The sequence below is a fragment of the Aedes aegypti genome, chromosome 1 (assembly GCF_002204515.2).
Source record: "Aedes aegypti strain LVP_AGWG chromosome 1, AaegL5.0 Primary Assembly, whole genome shotgun sequence".
Lineage (NCBI taxonomy): Eukaryota > Metazoa > Arthropoda > Insecta > Diptera > Culicidae > Aedes > Aedes aegypti.
Window position 1 is genome coordinate 102,132,201 of NC_035107.1, and position 24,746 is coordinate 102,156,946.

Here is a 24,746-nt window from a genome sequence, read left to right on the forward strand (position 1 = left end):
GTTTTTCTAATGGCTGGTAGTGTTTATTTCACGATTTAACTTTTCTAACTTTGCTTTTTACGGGCTGTCGGAATTTGAATCAAAGCGTCCGGAATAAGGAGCAAAAGTGAGGTGGTGTCCGGAATAAAAATCATGAAGCGGGCACACATTTCTATTTATTTAAATGTATTGAAGTTGTGGAATTCAAACCTTCACATACCATTCGAAAGGTAAGTGTCCTGATAGCATGATAACGCTGAGGAATCATATACATTGATTTAATTTATATACTTTTAGGTGGCTAACGCTTCAAAGAGGCCTTAAGTGTCCGTAATATGAATCAAAACGGTAAATGGAAATCGAACAAGCATCTTGCCAAGAAACTAGTCAGGGTCTCTGACTCAAGGATCCTTAATATCTTTCTAGAAATTTTTAAAGGATTTGAATCGTTAACTATCATTCTACCAACTCACTAAAAGTTAGAAGTACGAGTAACAGCCAGTCGTGCACATTATAGAAAAAAAAATCTAGTTTGCCCATATACATTGAAACTAACTGACAGCCTCTGCTTGAAATACATATTTTCCCGGTTTGTTCTCCAAATTCCCGGGTATTTCCCGTATTTTTCCCGGTAGTTTATAATTCCCGGGTTTTTCCCGCTTTTCCCGGATTTCCCGGATGGATGGACACCCTGTTTAGTGCATTGAAAAGGCAAATAGGCGGCATGGCTTTTTTGTCCCTGAATTTATCTAGTTGTGGTCAATGTTTGATGCATGACACAAGTATAATGTTATGCTAATCTGAATTCAGGAATGTTACGGATGCTAACTTATCTTTGAAGATCATTTTTTGCAAACTTTCTTTGATCCCATGACACAAATCCACCGAATTGGGCACCATCTAACCGGCACCCTTTCCGGCATCATCAACAGCGACACAATGTTTACAGACCTTGTCCGCTGAATGCCAATCAACGGTCAACAATCCGATGCCAGAATTCCCAAAAATTTAGCATCTAATTTGCATAAACGCGCGTTCACTCGATTGTCAACTCTAACTGGCAACGTTCCCCCGCTGGACGAGTTTGACCGGCTTCCCAGCTAGTGAGCGCCGCCGTCATCATCACATCGCACATATCAGATAAATGCACTGCGCACGGATATCAAGGCCTTGGAGAGCGAAAACCTTTGGTGCAGTGATTCCTAACAGATGATCCGCGGACTCCTAGGGGTTCGTGTTAACTTTTTGAAAATTTGAAAATTTGAAGTTGAAAATATAATTTCAGTGTGATATCATCTCTCATTTGGATTACTTTTTGAGATTTTTTGTATGTCCTTTAAAGTATTCCCGAGGATACTTTAAATTATTATTAGAAAAGTAGATTTTTTTGTAAAAATGGTTTGAACATTTTACGAATTACTGGCAGCATGGTATTCAAATGACATTTTAGTCGGCTTTGAGTTACAATTAAGTATACTAAAATATTCTAGAATCTCAAAAGGGAACGCGACTTATTGAAGTTTGAGAACCACTGCTATGGAGGTTTCCCAAGCGACGTCGTTGTCGAATTGGACCGGACCCGATCGGGGGTGTGCGGGAAGCAAACCGATTCCAATCGCTGCTTTCATCTCATGGCTTCATGGTGCTAATGACATGACAGGGCGGCCCAAGCCGGGCCCTCGATATGGAAACACGACATGAAATACGACCTTCCATTTACCGATTGACCGGAATCCTGGACGGTGCAGCACGCGTGGAAACCATATTGATGCCAATTGCGATCAAATAAGGCGATCCGATTTGCCGCAAACGGCTTACATTGGAAAGCAAGAGCATACATATGCAGGGCTAGTAGCGGCTGAGTGTCTTGAAAATAGGAATTTTGGAAACCTTTTGCGTAAAAGAAAAGACCAAATAGGGACCACTACAAACTAAACAACAATAAAGAAAATAATAATAAGCTTCACAGGATTCAGGAGAAAATTTCTTGATTCCTCATAGAATATGACGATACATTTCTCTAAGAATATTTCCAATACTTTTTTTTAGATATATCGTGACCAGTGTTGTAAGTAATCACGGCAACTATTATTGTTGTTTATGACCGTACACTTCTGAAATTTATGCAAAATAATGATTTATAAAAATGTCATCGAGTCAGACGACATTCATTCCACAGCTTTTATTGTTTCTCGATGTTCATTCTACCGCTCGTGCTGTGTGTGAGAGGTGACGGTAGTGAATGAGTGTAAAGAAATCATTTGACTGCTGACCATGGAAGCGAAACGAACGTCGCGAAAAATGTCGAATGTTTACAGCACTGCTCGTGGCATTACGGCAAGGGTTACTGCTCATATTGTTGTATGCATTTTATCATGATTTTCTCCAGGATTTCAGTAACAGTTCGGTAATTGATATTTTTATGGACTTACTGAGAAATTCCTCCAGAACTTCGTTTTAGATACCTTCAATAATTCAACCTGTAATTTTTAGAGGGCTGGTAGACCTGTAAATTTTAGAGGGCTGGTAGGCAGAAAATAATTCTAATAGAAATTTCATTGCAATTACATTACGAGGCTCAGTTATAATCTCAATGTGACTGTTATGCGATTACATATACCAATGTGACAAAACAACTTGGTATTTTTTTCGAATTTTCTAGAAAAATCTCACAAATTTCAATAAGTTGATCGAAAGTATTTATCATTTGATGACTCTCCATGGTATTAACTCCAATTTGTCAAAAATGTCGAATGTGACTGTTATGCAGTTATGGGCAGTGTAGGGTGATTCAGTTTTTCCGATAAAATCAAATATTTTTATTTTTGCAAATGAAGCTCCTATGTTTTCTTTTTCCAAAACCATGTAATTGTGAAGGGGTCGTTGAAAATTTTTTTGAGCTATGGCAGTTAAAAAGAGCAATAAACTGTCAAAAATCGAGGGGTCTTCAAAAACTGTTTTAATTATAAGTACCGAGAGGTTCATCAATTTGGCCAACCGAATGCAGTTTCTTTACTTACTCGACAAAAACTTACGAATGAACATAAATGTGAGCTTTTCGAAGACCAAGTGTAAAAAGTGGACCGGTCTCAGCGAGAATTACTCTATGGCTAAACTGCATATCTGGATAAAATTGAGAAAAATGTAGGGATCGCCCCTTTGAAGTTGTAAGTCAACAATTCACAGAAAATATATGATATTCAAATGGTGTTTCGTTTACCGTGATTATCAGAAGAAAACTACCATCAAAACTGGGTTCAATGCTGGTTTGACTGGGCAAGGTTTTGAATCACAATATTGTCGAAATCAAGGGTTACGCCCTTTTCGAGGCTTAAACATCAAAAAGTTAAAACAATGTTAAATAGATCAAAAATGCATTCTAATATCGTCAATCATGTTCAAATGTTGTTTCCGACAAACTGCGATAACATTTCACCGAAGTTATCCATAATTAACTCGTTTTTCATTGGCTCAAGTGCTATAAAACAATACGGAACCAATTTTATGGTATTATGAATTGTGAAATAATTTTTATAGCTGAATAATCTAGATAACAAGGTAAACTTGAACACCCACATTAACCTTTCTTATTTTGGATCAAGTTTCGATAGGATATACCTGCTGATAGTCACGGTAAAGGAAAAACCCTTTACAGTATGGCCCATAAAAAATGCGAAAATCGCCATATCATGTTTTATGGTAGTTTTTACATAGAAAATGTGGATGTAACATAAATATTATTTATTACCTGTATTATTTAATCTATTTAGACTCAGTTTTTCACTTTGGACATGATTTTTATCTGTTACTTTCACCTTATCAGAGAGCATACCTTCAAATTTTATCATGCGGACGTCGAGTTCAATATCTGTGTGATGAAAGCTTCTAGAACATCAACGATGGTTTGAGATTCTTCACAGGCCTTGTCTCCAGCATACGCCCATATCAAATGATATAATTGGTTCATACCGGGGTGATTGGAGACTTAAACATATTTTCAAAAAAAAAAACGGCTCATTTTGGAGAACTTTGATTGAACCTTCATATAAGTGTGATAAGCGGCTCCGTTTTGCTCAAAACCTATGAGCTAGTATTGATATAAGTTGTCTCACACCGAATGAACAAATTTCATCCTCTAAAATCTGTTATTGGCCTCCGTAATTGTTTTTTATTCAACTTTAACAAAAAAATAAAGGCATATCAAACCTATAAGATGCAAATGTCCTCAAAACTATGACCCTGTCAAAATATTTTATTGTGATAAAAAAAAAACACGTTCTCTAAGAACTCCTCCATCATCTGATACCAAACACACTAAAATTTTCAACAATAAAGTGTAATTTTTGAAGGTGTAAAGTTTTTCACCATAGTATACGACAATCTGACGCTGTTTCTAGCTTTGGACGGACAAAACCTTTGAACTTATTTGTTGCTTTATTGCATTAATTAGGACAGTAAGGAAAATATTACAAAAATTGTCCTAGATAGCGAAGTTGTGTCAGAATATACTACAATAATCAGAAATTACATTTTCTATCAAAAACAATGAAAATAACGCCTGTGTATGATATATTCACGTTCCAACAATTTTCGCATTTTTTATGGGCCATACTGTAGTTAACACCGATTTCTTTTGAGTTTGTGAACTTACAAGTTCAAAACATGTCCTACGATTGTTTTTTTAAATTTCGATCAGACACACAGCTTAGTCATAGAAAACGATGGTGAGCACAGATTTTTTTTTCTGATAATAACGATCTGAGGAGCATCGTGAAGACAATTCCATCAAGAAATTAAAAAAAACGGCTTTAGAGAGCATTAGGCTTGAAAAAAGAGGTCTCCAACCTTCCATTGAAACTTGGTCACTATTTTGATAGAGACCAAGTTTCTAAACTAAACCTGCTATCAGCCGTGTTATTCCATCAGTTATTCGTTAAAAAATTCTATCTATTTTTTTTTCAGGAAAGTCGCAAGTTCTCCAGTGGTTTTTCATCGATTTCCTTAGGACTTCCTCCAAGATCCTCATTCCTTCAAATATTTTCTTTGATTTCCTATGGAATTGTCGTTCAGCATTTTTATCAAGTTTTTAATTAGGAATTTCTTCAATGAATTAGTCCAGATTCCCTCTAAGATTTCAGCCCGAACTCCTTCGGAAGTCTTTAAAAAAACGTTCAAGTATGGAGTCCATGGAAATGTCGCGGAAATTTCTCATAAATTGTTCAAAATATATTTGTTCAAATTCCAGGCGGTATTTAGGACAAAAAAAACCCTTGATTAACTACTACAAGGGTATTTGAAGGAACTCCTGATTTTTTGAGAAAGGCATAGAACCACGTTTCTTAACAGGGGGTCCGCAGACTCCCGACCATGTGAAAAGCTCGCTGAAACGAGTACCTTCCAGCGACCCGTTTTTTTTTTCGTGGTTACCAAGGTTGAGAAACAGTGGCACACAGTGGTCCAGACTTAAAAAAAATCGTGGCAAAAATTATGGCTTCTCAATATTTTACTATTTTGAGTCATCAAAAGTATTTTGGAACTTGACTTAGGGTTCACGACTCTATTCTGGGCATAGTCATAATTTTTTGATTTTCACAGAGCAAAATTCTAACAAAAATGATGTTGTTCATGCATTTTTTGACTCTCAAGCTTTTCAAAAAGTATCGTTTAGGCAAACTTAGGCAAGAAGAATATTCTACAATCCATTCCTTAGTCTTAGTCTGGCGGGGAGGGATTTGTACGGTATAAAGAAGCTCTTCTTTAATTGTACCTACAACAAGTTATAATTTAATAAGGTTAGCGACACTTGAGTATAAATTTGCATTCGATGATGCTGAATATTTATAAGAATGAGTTATTAACGAGAAAAATATATGATGCAACCCAAATTTGCACGGATTTTGCTGAAAATGAATTAGTAGAGTTTGAAGCAAAAATTAAGGTTTTTGAACATGTGCGGCTATTTAATATCCGAACATGTAGAAATATATTTTTCGTTTTGAATCGTCTATGTGGAATTTATTTACGGATGTCTGGAAGAGTTCCTAATGTATTTTCTCGAATAATCCCTGGAAGCAATTCCTTGGAGTAACCATGGATGCATTTTTGCAGAAATCCATATGAAAATGTCTTTGAATCCAACTGAAAAAAATATCGTAGAAACTTTCTTCAAAAACTCTGAAACAAGCCTTTGTAGATCGTGGAAGATTTTCTGTGAGAGTTTTGGGGAGATCACCAAATAACTCCTTTAGAAATTACTGTAGGTAACAGCATTGCAGTGCTTAAAATTTTCATAGATCAAATTCTGGAAAATTTCTCTATGCATGCTTTGAAAAATCATTGGGAGAATTGATCACGGAAACTCTACAGAAATTTCTGTGGAAATAACTAGAAGAATTACTAAAGCTTTTTCTAAAAAAAATTGGGGGAAAAGCACTAATTTTCGACCCATTAATTTACGATTTTGGCCTTTGTATTTGTATGGAAATCCGAATATTGGAACAGAATTCCCTCCCCTTGGTTATGCGACCTTGCCGCGATAAGGGGGCATAATCCATTAGCCCATATGATGGAAATCAAATTTCTGGTTAATATCTAGCAGGATTTTCTTAATTAATTGAAAAATATCGGATGAAATTCCTGAAGAAATTTGCTAAGGAATGCTCGAAAGAATTACTGAAATGATTGCTGTGAAAACCTTGAATAAATTTTTAAAGAAAACGTGTAATTTCAGTCGAGAAATATCTGAAGGAACTGAAGAAGCGATCATGAGATAAATTATGGAGAAATATCTACGAAAAACTTTTTGGAACGTTATGCAGAATTCCGTAACTTCCGTTTTTTAAGAAATCTTTATTGAAATGTTTAAAAGAATAACTGAAAAAAATCAGTACTTCTGGTAGAAATTCTAAGAAAAATCTTAACTAACTTATTCAACAACTCTGGAACAAACATTTGTTGATATTCGGCTGGAACTTTGAAAAAATCACCTAGAACAGGCAAGCCCAACCCTTTGACTATTTTCGACGTAAATGTTTGGTGTTCGCAAGAATAGTCCTATATGACAAAATGTTACTCCAAATGAAAGCTTGCTGTTGTGTCTGTCTGATCAATGTTAAAGCCGATGCAATCAGTTCAAAAAAAAAATAAAAAAGAACGATCCACGGATCGATAACAACTGGTGGAAGAATCAGTACAAGCATATCCTGGGAAAGTTTATGGAAAAAAATCAGAATAATCTCAGTATAAATTACTGAAAGTAGTAGCGTTGCAGCATTCAAGGATTTCTCGAAGCAAATATCACTGGAAGAATTTCTGAGCCAATTGGTGTACAAATCTCAAAAAAAAAACAAAAGAATCTGGAAAGATCCCTGGAGGAGTCTCTGAAAATATTCCTTAAAAATCTTAGGAGAAATCACTACAGGAATATCCGAAGCTTTGCCACTTTCTGAGAGTCTGAGAAGGCATTTCCAAAGAACCATTGGAATAGGTGCGTAATGATTTCTGAATTTTTCACCAGGATTCACTGCAAGCAGAATAACAAAATAACTTACTAAAGAGATAAAACAGAGGCTTCAGAGAATTTCCTTTAAAAATAGAGGCTTTTAGAGTCTAGCATTAAGATGAAGATGAATCGAAGCGAAATCTCAAATTTTCAAGAGCACAAATCTGAAGTACCAAACATCTGTTTAAGCTTAAAACTTGATCGATTGATCACCACCAGCAAGTGATTTTTCAGCTCAAGCGGATGTTTGGTTCTTCATATTGACGTTAAGCTTCGATTTATCTTCACCTTAAAGAAGTGACCAAGTTTCTTAAAAAAAAAGACCTGATACCAGCCCTGCATATGTGTGTGTACTTTCACGTCACTGATTCCAGCGGTCAAGCAATGATAAAGTCTGATGTAATTTGACAGATCGTGTGTTTGCTCCAATCGGAATCGTGGTCACGGTTCTGATTTACTGCGTCACACTCAATTGAGAACCTGAATCGTCCATTTCATGTACGGTCGTTTAACTACTCGATCCAAATAGCTGTCAAAGGTTCTCACCGTCGAAAATCTGTATTCCTCAAGAATCAACGACTCCAATCGTCACCATCTTTCAGACGAATCCACATCAATTACAAAACGTTAATTTCCTCTCGTCTTGCCTAGCGCCACAAAACCCTAACAAGATTACATCTAGGAACGTAAGCTTCTGTTGTGAAAGCTGATGGAAAGCCCACATTAGGCAGTAATTTTGCATGGCCGTTTGGTCACAGAGTGGAGTTGGTCACTATGAAATTAGGCGCCGTGCAAACTACCTTCACTAGGAAAACTAGCGAATGAACATGGGCCGCTTGGGGGCCTTCCTTGGCCTAGTGGTAACGTCCGCGGCTACCAAGCAAAGTCGTGTCGAAGGTGTTTGGGTTCGATCCTCAGTCGGTTCGAAATCTTTTTTGTAATTGTAACTTCCCTGGGAATAGAATATCATCGTGCCTGCCTCACGATAAACGAATGCGAAAACTGCAATTTTGGCAAAGAAAGCCTTCAGGTGATATTTAGTGGAGAAGCAGACTCCGTTCCAGTGAGGGCGCAATGCCAAGACAAAAAAGAAGCATGGTCTACTTCGTCCGCGATCGTCACCATCGAAACCAGGCTCGTTTGATTATGTATTCGTCGGACCATTGACCAATTCGTATCACGTTTCGCTGGTCAGAAAGACGTCGACTAATGCTTGGTTGTAGCAAAACAGAACGACGATCGAATAGTTTCGCGGCATTTGTCGGGTGGTTCATCGTCTTAAAGCTTGGAATGGGCAGTCGTCGGACCGAAATGTAATGCGTTACATGTTTTGCCATTGTACTATAACTGGGTCTGCTGAAACCGAAAGGCATTGTAATTAAGGTAATCCAACTATTTCAGCTGCCATTCTCCTTTCTATATCATATTCTTTATGCGGTGCAAATCCAGTTGATCATATGACCTTCAGCGTAGGAATTTGACCGATCGTGCGCTTGATGACCGAAGAACTTTGACATTTGAATCAATGAATTCAGACTCTGGATCAGATTCAGGGTTCAGATTTGAACCCTAAGAAGGAAGGAATAACTACTTTAGATCCCCTATCTAAAGCATAGCAATTTCGAATCAATGACTTTAAGTAGAAAGTGGAATTTCTCAAATTGAAATATTGTCGAATAGACAACTGGATGAAACTCAAATGAAATAATGCATATCACATTTGGTCGGCGTTGATATTTCACACATCCATCATCTCTACTGTGTAACATCTTTCTGAGTCTCATTGATTTTGTTCGATTGGAACCACGTTTGACGGTTCGATTAGAACCTTTGGTTTCAGAATTCGCGCTTTTCTCAAATAAACAAATTCTATGAATACAACTACTTGTTGAAACAACAAGCATATCCAAGGAATATAGTTGAAGCTGGAATCAAATGATTGGCTATGAACACTACGGTGTACCAAAATTGCACCTCGATGGAAAGCTTGAGGGACTTAACCTCCAAGAAACTCAACAAATCCCTCGAAGGCTTCGTGCCGCAAGCCGAAATGTGCCATAGGTACAGATGAAGGTATCCTGAGGGATAAGAGTAGAGTAATTGAAAGGAGAAAGCAGTACTACAACGAACATCTGAATGGTGTGGAGGCAGATTGCATAGCTTTTTGAGACGGTGGATGAAAGTGATTTGCTAACTCCATCGTTAAACTTTCACCACTAGCAAGTTGGAAGTTATCAAGCCAGCGATGGGTGGGGATGTGCGATCGACAATAAACCAAATATTTACATTGTGGAAGATCCTCCAAAAATGTCGCAAATATCGAGTGCCTATACAGTGTATAGTATACATCATCTATTAATCGAATTCAAGACCCGTACGAGACTATCGATCGTGAAGAGTGTAGAAGATTATAAACGAAAACGGTTTCCCCTGGGATACTTACAAGACTGATCAAGGCTACGACCCGTTTGACACACGCAAAAGACTTCGACAAAGGTGATGATCTTTTCCCACGGCAATGAATTCGATGTGTAGACAAGTTCGTATACCAATGATCACACTGCGGAACCCGTTTTGGACTCAAGCACCAAAATACCGCTATTTACTTATTAAAGGGCTGCTGAATCCATTGCCTTTTTCAAAAATATCATAGCACGTGTAGTTTTTGAGATGAGTGCTGTTGAAATTGCGAATTACTATTTAGACCAACTTGCAAGCAAATGCTTGCTTGGCAATTGATTTGCTTAATTTGTCACAAAACTCAAACTTCATGTATATAACTGTACTTATCCACAAAGTTTACACTACTTTCGATGCTCAAAAGTTATTTTTGATGGTTTAGAAAAGTATTGTATTTCGTCATATAAGAGAAACGAAAAGTTTTGTATTGGACACTGCAAGCATGTCGAAAAAATCGATTTAATCATAATTTAATCGTGAAATTTCAACCAAATTATATCTAAAATGTATGTTGAAATTTTATTTTGCATGTTTGGTGGATTTGATCACAATTTCACTATTTTGATAAATTATACTTTAAATTGTATGTGAACATCAATAAAACCAGTGTTTTATACAACTTTGGCGACCTGTAGCTAAAAATTGTGACGTGCTGGAATATTTTTAAAAACGGCATCAGATTCAGCAACCTCAAATATACTAGAGACACATAATTTGATCCTTGAGACACGCAAACATGTAATTTTTGTTACGCTGTGTCATTGGTGACGACGTATGTTTAGCACCAGCTTTGGTGGTGAATATGAAAACCAACGTATGGAGGAGAAGAATGAACTGCGAGCTGCCGCAACTCTTTGGCGGCTATGAATGGAAGGGTACAATGGGCGGAGCATGTTGTAATAATGCCGGACAACAATCCCGCCAAAAAGGTGAATCCGGCATCTACAAGACACAGAGGAGCGCCTAGGATCGACCAGAAGGAGCAAGACCTAGTAAAGGTTCGAGAAATTGAATCAAACATCCCTGAATCAGGTGAATTGGAGAAACATTGTAACGCAGATGTGATCCTGAGTGACATTGGACCAGCAAAAGTGAGTAAGTAATCTCCAAATGATAGACTATCATTGATAGCTTAGGATGTTACAAATAGACTTATGTATGGGGGAAACTCTGAGATATTCTGTAACGAATTTTTAAAATAAAAAGATCGACATTCGACTATTTCCATCAGGAATTTCTTCATGTGTTCTACAATTCACAAACTCCTCATGGGATTCCTCCAGGAATTATCCCAGAGTTTCAACCAGGAAAATCGCTACACGACTTACTCCAAGGATTCCTCCAGTTAATCCTTCAGGAATTCTCCAGGATTTTTTCTTCGTACTGGGCCTCCAAAAATCCTCCGGGAATTCCTCCAAAACAACCTCTTGAAATTCCTCCAGAGATTCTCCCATGGATTCCAATAGTAATTTTATCAGAAATTACCCTAAGAATTTCTCCAGACATTAAATTAAAAAAAAAATACCAAAATTCCGCCAGTAAAATCTCTACATAAATTCCTTTTGGAAAATCTCTTCATGGATTCCTCCAGAAATTTCTGAAAAAAAAACCAAGGTGTCCTCCATGGATTATTCCAGGATTTCTCTAGAAAAAGATTGCTGGTAGATAATCGACTGTTGTCTACGCAGATTGTTTTATGAAAACAGCCATTTCAAATTAAAGACTGCGTAGAGCATATTTGATGTTCCAGTGATTTCTTCAGGAACTCCTCCAGACCTTTCCTAGGGATTCCCTCCATAGGCTCCTGCAAGAATTTCTCCAGAGATTCTTCCGGGGACTCCTCTACGAATTACACTACAGGCTCTTCCAGAATTCTTCCAGGAACTTATCTTGGGATTACCCAAAAAACTTTTTTAGGAAAGGAATTTCTGAAGGAATCTCAAAAAAAAAAATAACGGGGGAAACCCTGAAGGATATCCAATTTTTGTTGATGAAATTCATGGGTAAATCTCTGTAAGAATTTCTAGAGAAATTCTTGGAGGAATCCCCAAGGATTTCTAGATATTTCAAGAGGAATACCAGGAAAAATAATTAGAATAATTGATATAGCGATTTTCCTTGAGGTATCCCTGGGAGATATTTCTTTAGAATCCCTAGATGAATTTCTCGTGGAATCTCTAGAAAAAATTCTTATAGAATTCTTTGAGCGATCCTTGGAAGAAATCTCAGGAATAATTCCTGGAGGAATCTCGAGAGGACTACCTGACGAATTTCTGGAGAAATCTCGAAAACTTATTCATACAGACTCAAGTAAAAAAGTATACAAACTTACTTTATCAATCCTACGCCCTAGCCCTAGGCTAGTTCATCTCGGGACCAACGGCTTTACTTCCCTTCCGAAGGAAGACGTCACTAAAATTTTTAGTGACTATCTCGGGGATGAGATTCGATCCCAGGTCCTCGACGTGAGAGGCGTGTGTTCTAACCACTACACCAGGTCCGTCGCTCTGAACCAACTCGATTTTCACGTTTAAAACGTTTAATTTCCGGATTTACAAAACGACGAAAGTAAGATTTTCAACTTTTGCAATCAACCACTACTTTCGCCGCCCCGCTGTATGGAGAGACAAAGTGACTTAACCACGAATCAAAACAAAACACTACTTGAGTCGATTTTACACTGGTAGAAAAACGTCGCAAGTAACTGAATAAAACGGCTTATAATTTTGTCATAAAATTCTTGTGTGAAATAATAGGAACTCCATAGTTTTTGAACGCGAGCTCATTGTATGCAAAATTTAAGCAATGTACACGTCGAAAAAATGTTAAAAAGGTGATTCATTTTAAAACAGTTTTAGAAGACAGGTTGTGATTATTCTGAATTAATTTTCTTAAAACCGTATGGAAGTTACTTACGTCGATTTGAAAAAGTAATCGAGAAATATCTATAGAGATTTTCCTAGAGGAATCTTTAGAGGAAACTCTGGAATTTTTTTTGAAAGAATACCGGGAGAAATCTCTTTAAGAAACTTTGGAGGAATCTCTGGAGTAATCTCTGCAATAATTCCTTCAGAAGTTCCCAAAGAAATTCTTGAGGAAGTTTCTGGAGAAACTCCGGGCAGAATTCCTGAACCAATTACAGAAGGTATTGCTGGAGCCCTATCGAAACCGATCTGGAAAATCTGTTAGCGAGCAAAAGTTCTTCCTAGAGGAATCTCTGGAGAAATCGCTAGTGGAATCTCTGGAGAGATCACTGTGGAGATTACGACAGAGATTATCTTGGAGGATATGCAAGTTCCCTGGGATAGTCTTCAAAAGAATGTGTAATGAAATCTCAGGAAGATTCTCTAGAAATATTTCTAGAGGAATTCTTGAAGGAATCTCTGGAGGTTTTCCTGAAGAATTTATTGGAGCCCCATTTGAACTGGTCCCAAAATTGTTATTTCTATCAAATCTATGGCGGTTTTTTTGAAACGTTTCACTGAAATATGTCATCAAATTACCAGGAAATGGCAGTCAATTGTATTTCAGTTTTAATATATTTAAATATATTTTAAACTTTGAGAGTTGTTGTGATCCTCAAGTTCGAGGTCAGTAGTTTGTCAGATAAATTTGTTTGCAAAATTATTCATTTGAATACGATTTATTCGTGCTGTTCGGAATTCAAGGTGTTCGGAATATGAGACAGAATGGACACAGTTTTCGGCATTTGAATCAAAATGTTGTACCATAGTTTAACGTTAAAAAAAACAAAACTAAAAAATATAAAATCGACATTGTCATCGGCATTCCCAAAAGCTTTAGATTTTGCGAAGAAATTAAAATATTCACAAATACCAGCTAATTTATGCCTATCAAACGCATTTTTTCTGGATTTTTTGTATTTTCCGTGTAATTCACGGCTCTTCTTCTGTGAAAGGTTTATCGTAGAAATATATAAAAGGTATGATTTTTAATATTAAACGTTAAAAAAAACCCAGGCATTTATAGGTTATATAAGAATACAATTTTTCAAACAATTTTCAAAAATACAAAAAAGTTTCAAAGGTCATAAAAAAAATTCTTATATGCGTGTTATGAGTCAAGGTTTAAGCCAAAAATAAAATCATTTTGATTTCCGAGCCACGCAAAAATACACAAAATTCTAAAATATACCCCGTCCAAAGGCGGGGTTGGGTATTAGAAGGTTAATCGAATTCTGTCATTACTTCACGCATTTTCACGGAATAGTGATCTACTTTTCGTAACAAGTTATCGTTTTCGATGAAGAATCACTGCGGATTTCTTTTATTTTGTCCAAAATTGTTTACTGCCGAACCTCGCTAACATTGAATGATGTAATAACCATTCTGCAGATGTAGTAAGGCATTTTGACGTCTGTTTTCAAGCTAAATTCTTTGTCAATTGCCTTTTTAGTAACGGCTTGCATTCACTGATCATTCACGGTTACCATCAATCACTCCGTGGAAGTGTAATCCATCAATTGTTTCATGTTACTCGCGGCATTAGTTTACCCAGAGGTACAAACTCAGTAGGGCAATGTATCAACGAATACCGTTCCAAAGAGAACAGCTCCGAACAATCGTGAGAGCAAAACTTTGCATTACTTCGAACGAGTCAATCGAAACACAGATACTGTGTTAAGTCGTCGGTGACTCAACTACGTTTACTATGAGCACGACACAACACCGTACTCCGGCGTTACCCGATTGGCGCTTCCAGAGTGCTTCCAAGCAAAAGTAAGTGCCCGCCACACAACTTTATCGGCCCCGATCTGCCTTGTAGATAACACGCAACGCAACTGCGGTGCGAATCGACGACGATGCGACGGCTCACAATGAGAAAAAACACGCTCAAAACTTCTTAGTGGTCTTAGAATATCGAATATCCGCCGTAGTGGAACATTTCATGTTTGATGCGACGAATGATAGCGCTTGCGACGAAGTCGATCAAAACCCTATATTTGACTTAGTACTGAATTTATGTTGAAGTTGTCCCATTAATAAAACGCTTGGATTTTTGTCGCGAAATTTGATGTCTGGCCCATAGTGCGACGATATGCCAGACCGACCCGACCGTGTGTGTTAATGAGTCGTTATGAGATTTTAATCAGCTCCTTCACTGCTAAAGATGCACGCACGGGAACTAAAAATTGATCTCGGAGAAGTCTGTGGAGAAGCTAGAGAGAAAGAAACTATACGTCTAGCGCAAGTGCAAGGCTAACTTCGGTCTGCTGAGCAGTTTAATGGGAAAAAGGGCTACTACACACAATCGCGTAATAAAAACTTCGATTTTTTATAGCTTCTTTTAAGCATAAGGTTAATTAGTTTTCCGAAGCAACACGTGATAGCAATGCGGTTGTACGAGGCATATCCCAGTCCGGTATTGGATCAAACAGACCATAAACCAAGTGGAAAATCCGAATCATGTCGGAAAACATTGTATTGTTGTTGCTTTTGTTGCTGTTGTGGCTCGGCACTCGAAGTGCTTTGCTCCGATGGAGAATGCCATTCGGTAGCTGTGTTTTATAAGGAGTTACACTCATACCACCGAATTATCCAACGAAACGACACCGCACGACAGACCGACTAAAAGCGCAAAGAATTTCACTTTCGGTCACGTGCTCGAACTCATGCATTAACCACCAACTTTACATGCAGTCTTAGTTGGCTCTTTCCGGGTGACATTTACAACCGATGCACTTTCCATTGTTACGGGGAAGCCAGTGACTACTGGTTGAACAAGCCGTTTGTGCGGTTGTACCAGTACAAGGATAGATGTCAACTGCAGTTATGGACGTGGTTTCTTAACCGAGATTCTTACTGGAATGATACGAATTCTACGTTGATTGAAAGTGACAACAGATGGAGCCGGAGAAGCTGGTAAAGCAATCCTGCAGAATCTTCTTCTTCTTGGTATTACGTCCCCACTGGGACAGAGCCTGATTTTCAGCTTTGTGTTCTATTAGCACCTCCACAGTTATTACCTGAGAGCTTTCTTTAGCAAAGTTACCATTTGGCATTCGTATATCGTGCTACGGATACGATGATACTCTACGCCAATGGAAGTCAACATAATTTTCATTACGAAAAGATCCTAGACCGACCATGAATCGACCCCAAACTTCTTCTGTATGACTTTGTTTAGTAGCCGTGGACTTTATCACTATGCTACGGTAGGCCCCACTCTTGCAATGTATCACGATTGAAAGAATCGTTCGATGGAGACGTTGATTGTCTGTCTCAATCAAACGAGGTAATAAAGTGAGCGTTAGCACAAGCTATTCGCCAGTGCCCGCAGTAACACCGGTCGAAATGAACAGGCGTAAACTCTAATAGCGCCTTAAGTTAGGCTGTGCATGATACACGCGGCGATTTTAGCCAACGATGCGAAATCGCCATCGCCGGTAAATGTGTGAAGCTTTCGTACTTTGTCCAATGTTATGCGTAAGCTTTTGAAATTCTCGCAAGTGAATACAACAACAAGCTTTAACTATTCATCTTTTCACACGAAAGTTAAAAATGTAAAAACCGTTTTCACTGCGGCTTTCCGGTTCCGGGAGAGAAGTTTGTGTTTCGCAACAGTGCTGTTTTATTTAGCTCACACTGCGTCTACGCCCTAAGGAAAATTTTTGGAAGAATCTGAGATGAGTTTCCTCCACAAATAAGAGGCGAATCCTTGAAGAATTTCTGGTTAGTTTCTGGTGTAAGCTCGGGGAGCAAACAAGGAACGAAGAATAAGGAATTTCCAGAATAATTTCAAAGATGCATTAAGAAGAATTTCTGGTCAAATTTACTAAGGATGCTTGAGAACGGCTCTTGATACTTTAAAAAAAAAGTCAAATACATCTTGCCTGCCTAATTTTTTACAACTGTGGGCCGAATCTCAGTACCAATAACCTTTTGCAACTATGTTAATTAGGGTATCAACTAGTGAATTTGTCATTCTGTGCTCAATTGAACGCGATTAACTGGTATACGGCACGAAACAGTGACATAGGGTCAATTTTCAATATATTTGAAACGAATATTCCATACTGTCACCCCACAGTTATGGATCAGCTAAGGGTCATTTTTTAGAATAAAATATGATTACAAATCATGGTGACCTTGTACAAAGCAAAATTACCCGCCTGGCTATGCTGAATGTAGTTGTTTTCGAGAAAACACATAAAAAATCTCGATTATTTACGAGAAAGTGTCGATTTCGATAGAAATTTCAAACGTTGTCCATCCCACAGATGTGGATCAGTGGAACAGGAGGGTCCTTATTATGGATCAAATCGACTCATATTATGGATCAGAACCCTATAAAAGCAATTTATCTGTGAAGTAATCGAATGGTGTGTTAGTGAAAGTATACGTTCCGGCGTTTCTTTCGGAATCGTCTTATTGTTGATTCATAACTGTGGTACGGGTTTCAATGCCCCACAGTTATGAATCAACGATTCTATGAATACGGATAACATTTTATTTCATACGAACGAATAAAATATGCTAGAAGATGTTATGATTGATTGCAATGCTGTACAGATTTATGGTTCACGTAGATAAAATGTGTTCTGCGTAATTGCAGCTCTATTGGATGAGATATTCTCCTTTTAAGCCAACTTTGATCCAAATCTGTGTGCTATCCATAACTGTGGGGTGACTGTACAAACTTCGAATTGAATGCGCCAGCTGAGGGAGCAGATAGCCGTAGCGGTAAACGCGCAGCTATTCAGCATGACCATGCTGAGGGTCGTGGGTTCGAATCCCGCTGGTCGAGGATCTTTTCGTAAAGGAAATTTTCTCGATTCCCAAGGCATAGAGTATCTTCGTACCTGCCACATGATATACGCATGCAAAAATGGTCATTGGCACAGTAAGCTCTCAGTTAATAACTGTGGAAGTGCTCATAAGAACACTAAGCTGAGATGCAGGCTCTGTCCCAGTTGGGACGTAACGCCAGAAAGAAGAAGAAGCTGAGGGAGCAACCAAATGAGTTGAAATTTTGAGAGAGCTTTTTTCTTACCCTAAGGCACATATCTAGGGGGTGTCCCGTTGAGTTTTACAACTTTTTTGTTTAAGGACCAGTCTAGTCTACAGCAGGCGGTTTTTTATGTACACCGGTAAATCAATCATGGGTCACCCACTATTTTTTCATTTGAATTACATGAGGGATAGACTGACTAATAATCATGTGGACAATGTACAGGCATTTTTACCAATCTTGTAAAATTGAACAAATTTCAGTCAGTAGAAACGGAAAAGAAGTAAATTCTTGGTTGTCGCCTATCTCAGTCTTAATCAGCGATTTAGACAAAAACGATAGACCATTTTTCCCTTGAAAAAGGCCACAACAAATGGCCGAAACGTCGGGCAAAATAAATTAAAACGTTCGCTGATTAAGACTGAGATAGCCGATAACCAAGAATTTACGTTTTCAACTTCCAGTCGCAACTCCCAATAAATCCAATAATAGAAAAGAAGTAATGTTTCCAGATCATCCTGTTAAAAGTTCTGAGAAAGTATTTTCAAGAGTTCAAAGTGAATTGCACTCAGGATTTTATCATGAGCTCAGGATTCTTTTGAAACCCTGTTCTGGACTTGGGAACATTCTAATTTTGGATTAGCTCTACTGTCTCTACCACTAGACTCTTAAGTTAAAAATCGATGGTTTTGAACATAATGTCTCTTGTATGGAAGCAATCATTGACAGCTAGTAGTAGAATGTGATTGAAATTATTTCAACCCCATCTAAACAATGCAGGTAGGTGTCGAGATAAGATACAAGACTTGCAATGTGAAGATTGAAGATTCAAGTATGGTTTGGTCGGAAAGGTTTATTTTAACTTTTTATAAATTTCAAAGAAAAACATGCAACTTTGAATTCAAGAGATGTTTCTTTGATATTGTCAAGAGTAGTGCAATTCCAAGTGCGGAACTTTTGATATCATGATACTTATTTTTTACCGAGTATACATATACAGTCAGTGACACAAGTTAGTAACCAAATGTTGTATTTCCATACATAATGCACAAGTTTGGGGATCTGTATCTCTGCTTCTAAGTGAAGTTCTCACTTCGACAAATCGTATGAAGCTCGAATCATGTTAGTCGATAATGAAAACCACTGGAATACGAGTCGACGAGTGACTTACAGTATTGGACAAAACATTTGCAACTTTTTCGATTTTCCATACAAAATGACCAACTTTGGTAAGCTAGATCTCAGTTATTTATAGACCGATTCGAATGAAATTTTCACAGAACCTCAGATATAACTTGAATTTTAACATATATTTTTGAATAAGTTTTCCAATCACGAGTTTATGAGTAATAACGGTTTAACTAAAGTGTAATTTTTGACGAAAAATTCAAAACGATTTATCGCAAAATCTGATAGCCTTACACATAAACTGTCTTCAGCAAACTTGTTCATCTCGTTGCTGAAGATACCATGAAGCTATTCCTTCAATATGTTTAGTTATGTCATTTATAAAAAATCATCAAAAAATGCACTTTAGTTAAACCGTTACTGCTATTAAACTTGTGATTGGAAAAATCATTCAAAAATATATGTTACTCAAGCGAACTTGTAAGTTTTCATAGACACGAATAAAATCGAAAAAATGCGCAGTTTGTTAAACATTTTTTGATTAAGACTTATGACTTCTTCAATTACTGTGCAGCCAAACCAAAACAACATAGAAATATGAGGGTTATTCAACGAAGAAATATTGCTAATTCAGCATTAAAATAAAACTTCTCGCGAAATTTGGAAATCCAGGGAAGCAATAATTTAGAAATCCCGGCAAATCGCATTCTCAGAAAATTGTTCCCGGATTGGAAACCCTAGCTATAAGGTACCGTGGGGTAAGTGGATACAGAAAAATCAATAGTCAACTTCATTGTTATGTACAGCTAACGTTACTATTGTAATTCAAACTTTTTTCTGTGGATGACAAATAAGGTACTAATGTACTGCAAATCGTCAATTATTTTGATTTTTCTGATTGTTATGTATTGAGTATGAAGGACTTGAAAATTTACGCCAAATGATCCACTTGACCAACCATGGTGGGGTAAGTGGATCACCAATAAAAAAGTCTATTCTCAAAACAAATGAGGTGTAATTATGTATAGTAAGAATGATATTACTCTCGTTCTTGTTATTAGTGCTAGTTATATTACATTTTGATACTTTTGAAGTTAAAAAGTATCTTTATTTTATCAAAATATTATGAAAAATATTTATACATTAATTCACACTGAAATAAATATTGTAACTAGAATAATTTGGAGAAAATCCATCTGTTTTATTCTCATAAGGTATACAGAAGTATTGTAGAATTATTCCTAATGATGTTTTCGAAAAACACTCGTAGTTTAAAAATATTAGTTACATTAACTTTTGTTTAACAAACTGAAATCTTTTTATTCCTTTCATGAATATAATTGTACCATCTGTCTAAAACAATTTATATCGTCAAATAAGGTACGATAATATGCTTTAAATTGTAAAATTTGTTTATTTTGCTCTTTCACAATTCGGCTCAGATAATCCACGAGAAGTTTTGTTTGAATTTTACAATATTTATTCTTTTATATTTCTCATACCAGAAAGAGAGATTCAAAATACTTTTAGGTGGATTAATTCAAATCTTCTATGGAACTTTGACAAATTTAAGCTGGGAATGAAAAAAGTTGAAGGAAAGCAACATTTGAGGATAATTAAACTGATTCAAATTCGCATTAACATTCTGGTAATATGCGATAACAATGCTTGATCCACTTACCCCATCCCATTAAAAAGTAGGGGGAAGTGTACCATGTTCAATATATCAGTATTTATTTTAAAAAATCACATATTTTTCATTGTGATTCACTCAATTGGAACTGAAATGCTCACCATGTGTTGAAAAAACTAATAGTATTCGATTTTAGACAGTGATGCAATGGATTTTTGAATGATAGAAAACAATTTTGAAATTATTTGATTTTTGACGCTAATAAGTTTGTTTGTGTTAGTGTACGTGTATTACCAGTTTTGCAATAGTATTAGTGTGGACGTAAGAATATAACCTAAAACAAAGCAATGGTGCGAAAACATTCAACATATTCAAGTATTTATGCTTAATATGGACAAATGATCCACTTACCCCACTGCTACACTTCCCCCACTGTACCTTAAATGATTATTTAAGAATCCTGCTTAGAAATTCAAGTATTTGTAAGAATTGTGTACAAGGTTCTGTGGAATGCTGTATAAATTCTTCAAAAAGCCTTCTTACGAATCTGTGAAAATCAAGCCAAAGATTTTGTAAGAAATGTGTCTTATTTTAACTAACCCAGGACTCTGCACACACTAATTAAAAACTTATTTCTGAGATTATGTGGAAATACAGCCTATGATTCGGTGATTGTGTTGGACAAATTTTACTTTTTCGTAACAATAATTGTTCAGGGTGTCCATTCGAAATTAGTTTTCTGATTCCTGGATTTTTCCCGGATGCCAAAAAAAAAATCAGGTTACAAAAGGATCTGGCGACTTGGTATTTTCTTATTTTAATACAAAATGGTTATATTTAATGGACTTTATCTAAATAATTGGTGAATTATTTTTGATTAAATTTCGAACATTTTTCGAAAAAATGGTTCGCATTTATATTTGATGAAATATTTCAAAAATCGTCCAGCTCCTAGGATACATGGAAAGTTCAGAGAGGTTTTGCAATTATATGAACATATATCTGCTTTTTGTATCTAAATTTAGACAATATTCCAAGGTATCCTAGGAGAGTTTTTTAAACAGAATCGATTAACATTTGATTGTTCTGCTATGTAGCTTACATAAAGCCACGAAGCATCTTTCAATCAATATTTCAAAGATTTGGCAGAGAATCTTGTCAAGAATTTAATCTGCCCATGGATACCTGAAAGATCACGCTATTTATTTATCCATCGAAAAATCTGTCAAGGATTCACGATTAATTCTATATGAAATGTGTTGTAGATTGTCCATTTCCCGGCCGTTTTGCTTGTCCCGGGATTCGGGAAAAAAATTGATGCTTGTCCCGGGATATCCCGGGATTTTTTAGATTTTCAGTTAAACCAGTATTTTTGTTGAAATGAAAGTGAATTTTCATCAATATTAAGTGAATTAGAAAAGACAAAATTGAATTTATATGGAGCTCGATATAATATAATATCAAAGACTAAACACAATCGCATATGGTGAATTCTCAAAACTCATGATCATGAAACTTATATCTGAGAAAAATTGTAAGGAATATTAGAGGAATGTCTAGAGGCAGATCAATAGCTTACTCAATTTTGGACAGGATTGTTATATAAATTTCTCAGAAATCTTGCGCACAATTCTCACAAAATGTTGGCCAAGATGGTCACACAACCCATAGTAGGATGACACATGATCCTAATCATCACCGAATATGAGACATTATACTGGGAGGGGTTGCAACACTAAACAACTAGTAGTAGGCAATTATAGAAACTTATATTCAATTTTTTAATAATCGTTCGAAGAATGCATGCTGGAAAGAATTGTTAAATTAAAATTTCTGTGAAAGTTTCCTTGATGAGTTTCCAAGACGAGTAACTTATTAGATTTCCTAAAACAATCGTTGTAGGAATGTTTTGGCAATCTCTGTATGAAATCATGGAGAAATTACTGTAGGACGTTATAACACGGTGTCCTGGTAGGGATTCCAGGAAAAATAACTGGAAGAAACTCTACAGGAATTGAAAAAGGTATCGCTTATTCTACGATTTGTTAACCCCTGTATCCGTCCATCAAAAATTAACTGCTTGTTTGTCAACATTTACTCAAATGATTGGTATAAATCTGACTCCAATTCAACTTGTTCTGACTTGACTGTCAGAACACAATTAAACAACACATGCGTTGGTCTATGATAATATATCGGTCCTGTACGGGACTTTCATGGAACCGATAGGTTTATTTTTGTTGTTAATTGATTCATTGATCGTTTGATTATTTTGGTTGTAGTTGATCCAAAAGATATAGGCTGTTCATATATTTTTTATTCCGGATTGGTCCAAAAAATAAATGGAAAAAAAATATTTTCCAAACTGTCACATCCTTTTTTAGTCACTGTCAGGGAAAATTAATGTAATGGGCTAATTTTGGAACCTAAGTTAAAAATATGGCTGAAACTGATTCTGGTAGCCTATATTGACCAATGTGATTTTCAATGCGCAAATACAATTTCCGCTCAGTTACGTTATTTTTCACACCGTTTCGATTCAAATAACGAACAGTTTCAAATTACGGACACTCTGCTTTGTATGGGAATATTTCAGTTTTTGCCATTCAAAAGTTCTAACTTTCGAGGCTTGTTTATATCAACATTTGAAAATTCATAATGCACAACTGCCTTAGACGCCTATTTAACGATTTGCCGATTTGACTTTAATATTAATGATTTTCATGAGCTGTCTGGAATTCAAATTAAAATGTCCGGAATACGAGGTAATAGTAAAGAACCTTCCGGATTAAGAATCATCACAAACAAGTAGGCTGTTGAAAAATGCCATGAAACCTGTCATACAAAATTATATATAGGTTTTCTCCGGTTTTACCGATTTTTCCGAAATCTTTTCTTAACTTTTCCTTCACACGAACACGTGCGGAACCCTTAGAGAAGCCATATGTGAAAGAATTGTCCAAATTGGTTGTCCCGTTCTCAGGTAATTTCGTGACAAACACCATTTCATTTTTATTAATATAGGGAAAGTGTACCAGTTATGGCCATAGTGGTTCCCTATTTGGCCATATGTGAAATTTCGATAATCTTTACATTTATAATATTTTCTAATGTTTTAACATCAAGATATATCTTATATCTTACTGCTAAAACACACAAAACCTTTCAAAATGTGGAGACATTCAAGTTATCCAGTATGGCCAAATAAGGAACCACTATGGCCATAACTGGTACACTTACCCTAGAAGAAGATAGATAGATTATTCATGTTGCGGAATCGCAATTTTCACCCACCGAAGTTAAGTGCTTTGAAGGTTCTATAACGCGGAGGAATCAAACAGAATGATTTAATTTATATGCTTTCTGATAAGTTATGACAACAATTCACTGAGGCCTTAAGTGTCCGTAATATGAATCAAAACGGTACATAATATGAATTGAAAGCTTTCATTTGGTGTATTTGTAGAACATGTAGGGCTTCCAACATATGTTTTATAAACATTTTCTCTCAGGCTGGCAAAAACCGGTGCTTCTAACCTATTACATTTTTCTAAATTCAGTAAACAGTGCAGAAATCATGTCAGATTATAATCTCCCTGCTGAGATACAGTCGCTTTGAGAAAAGAAGATCAAATCTCCCCAACCTCTCATATCTAAAACTCAAGTAGAACATTCACAATAGCCGAAATTCGTAAATTCAATAATCAAGAGTTATCATACAAGTGGAAATAATTAGCGAAAATTTGACTACATGGATTTACTTGGTAGAGTTATGCAATAGAAGCAATCTTGAAAATCTCCAATTTATAACCGAGGATACATCATAAAAGAATACACTTTTGAAGCAGGTTCTTTAGTATACTGCACAAAAATGTCAACTGTTGTATCGACCGAATTCCCCAGCCAAGGAATGGCACCCTTCTAACCAACCTTTTCCAGATTAGCAGCAGAAAAATGCAATGTTTTTCGCGCTGGCTGTCGCCGCCGCCTAATTGAAAACATTTATTTTTAGACACCCTCCACTCCGATCCAAACTAAATACCTAATCTTTTCATCTACTTATAGGATACTGCA

At 36.5% G+C, this 24,746-nt stretch overlaps 1 protein-coding gene across 2 annotated transcripts in view; it reads right to left on the minus strand.

Annotated features, from left to right (window-relative positions):
* LOC5580055 (leucine-rich repeat flightless-interacting protein 2) overlaps positions 1–24,746 on the minus strand; it is a 157,114-nt gene that overhangs the window by 65,092 nt on the left and 67,276 nt on the right. The gene's annotated exons all lie outside the window — the stretch shown is intronic.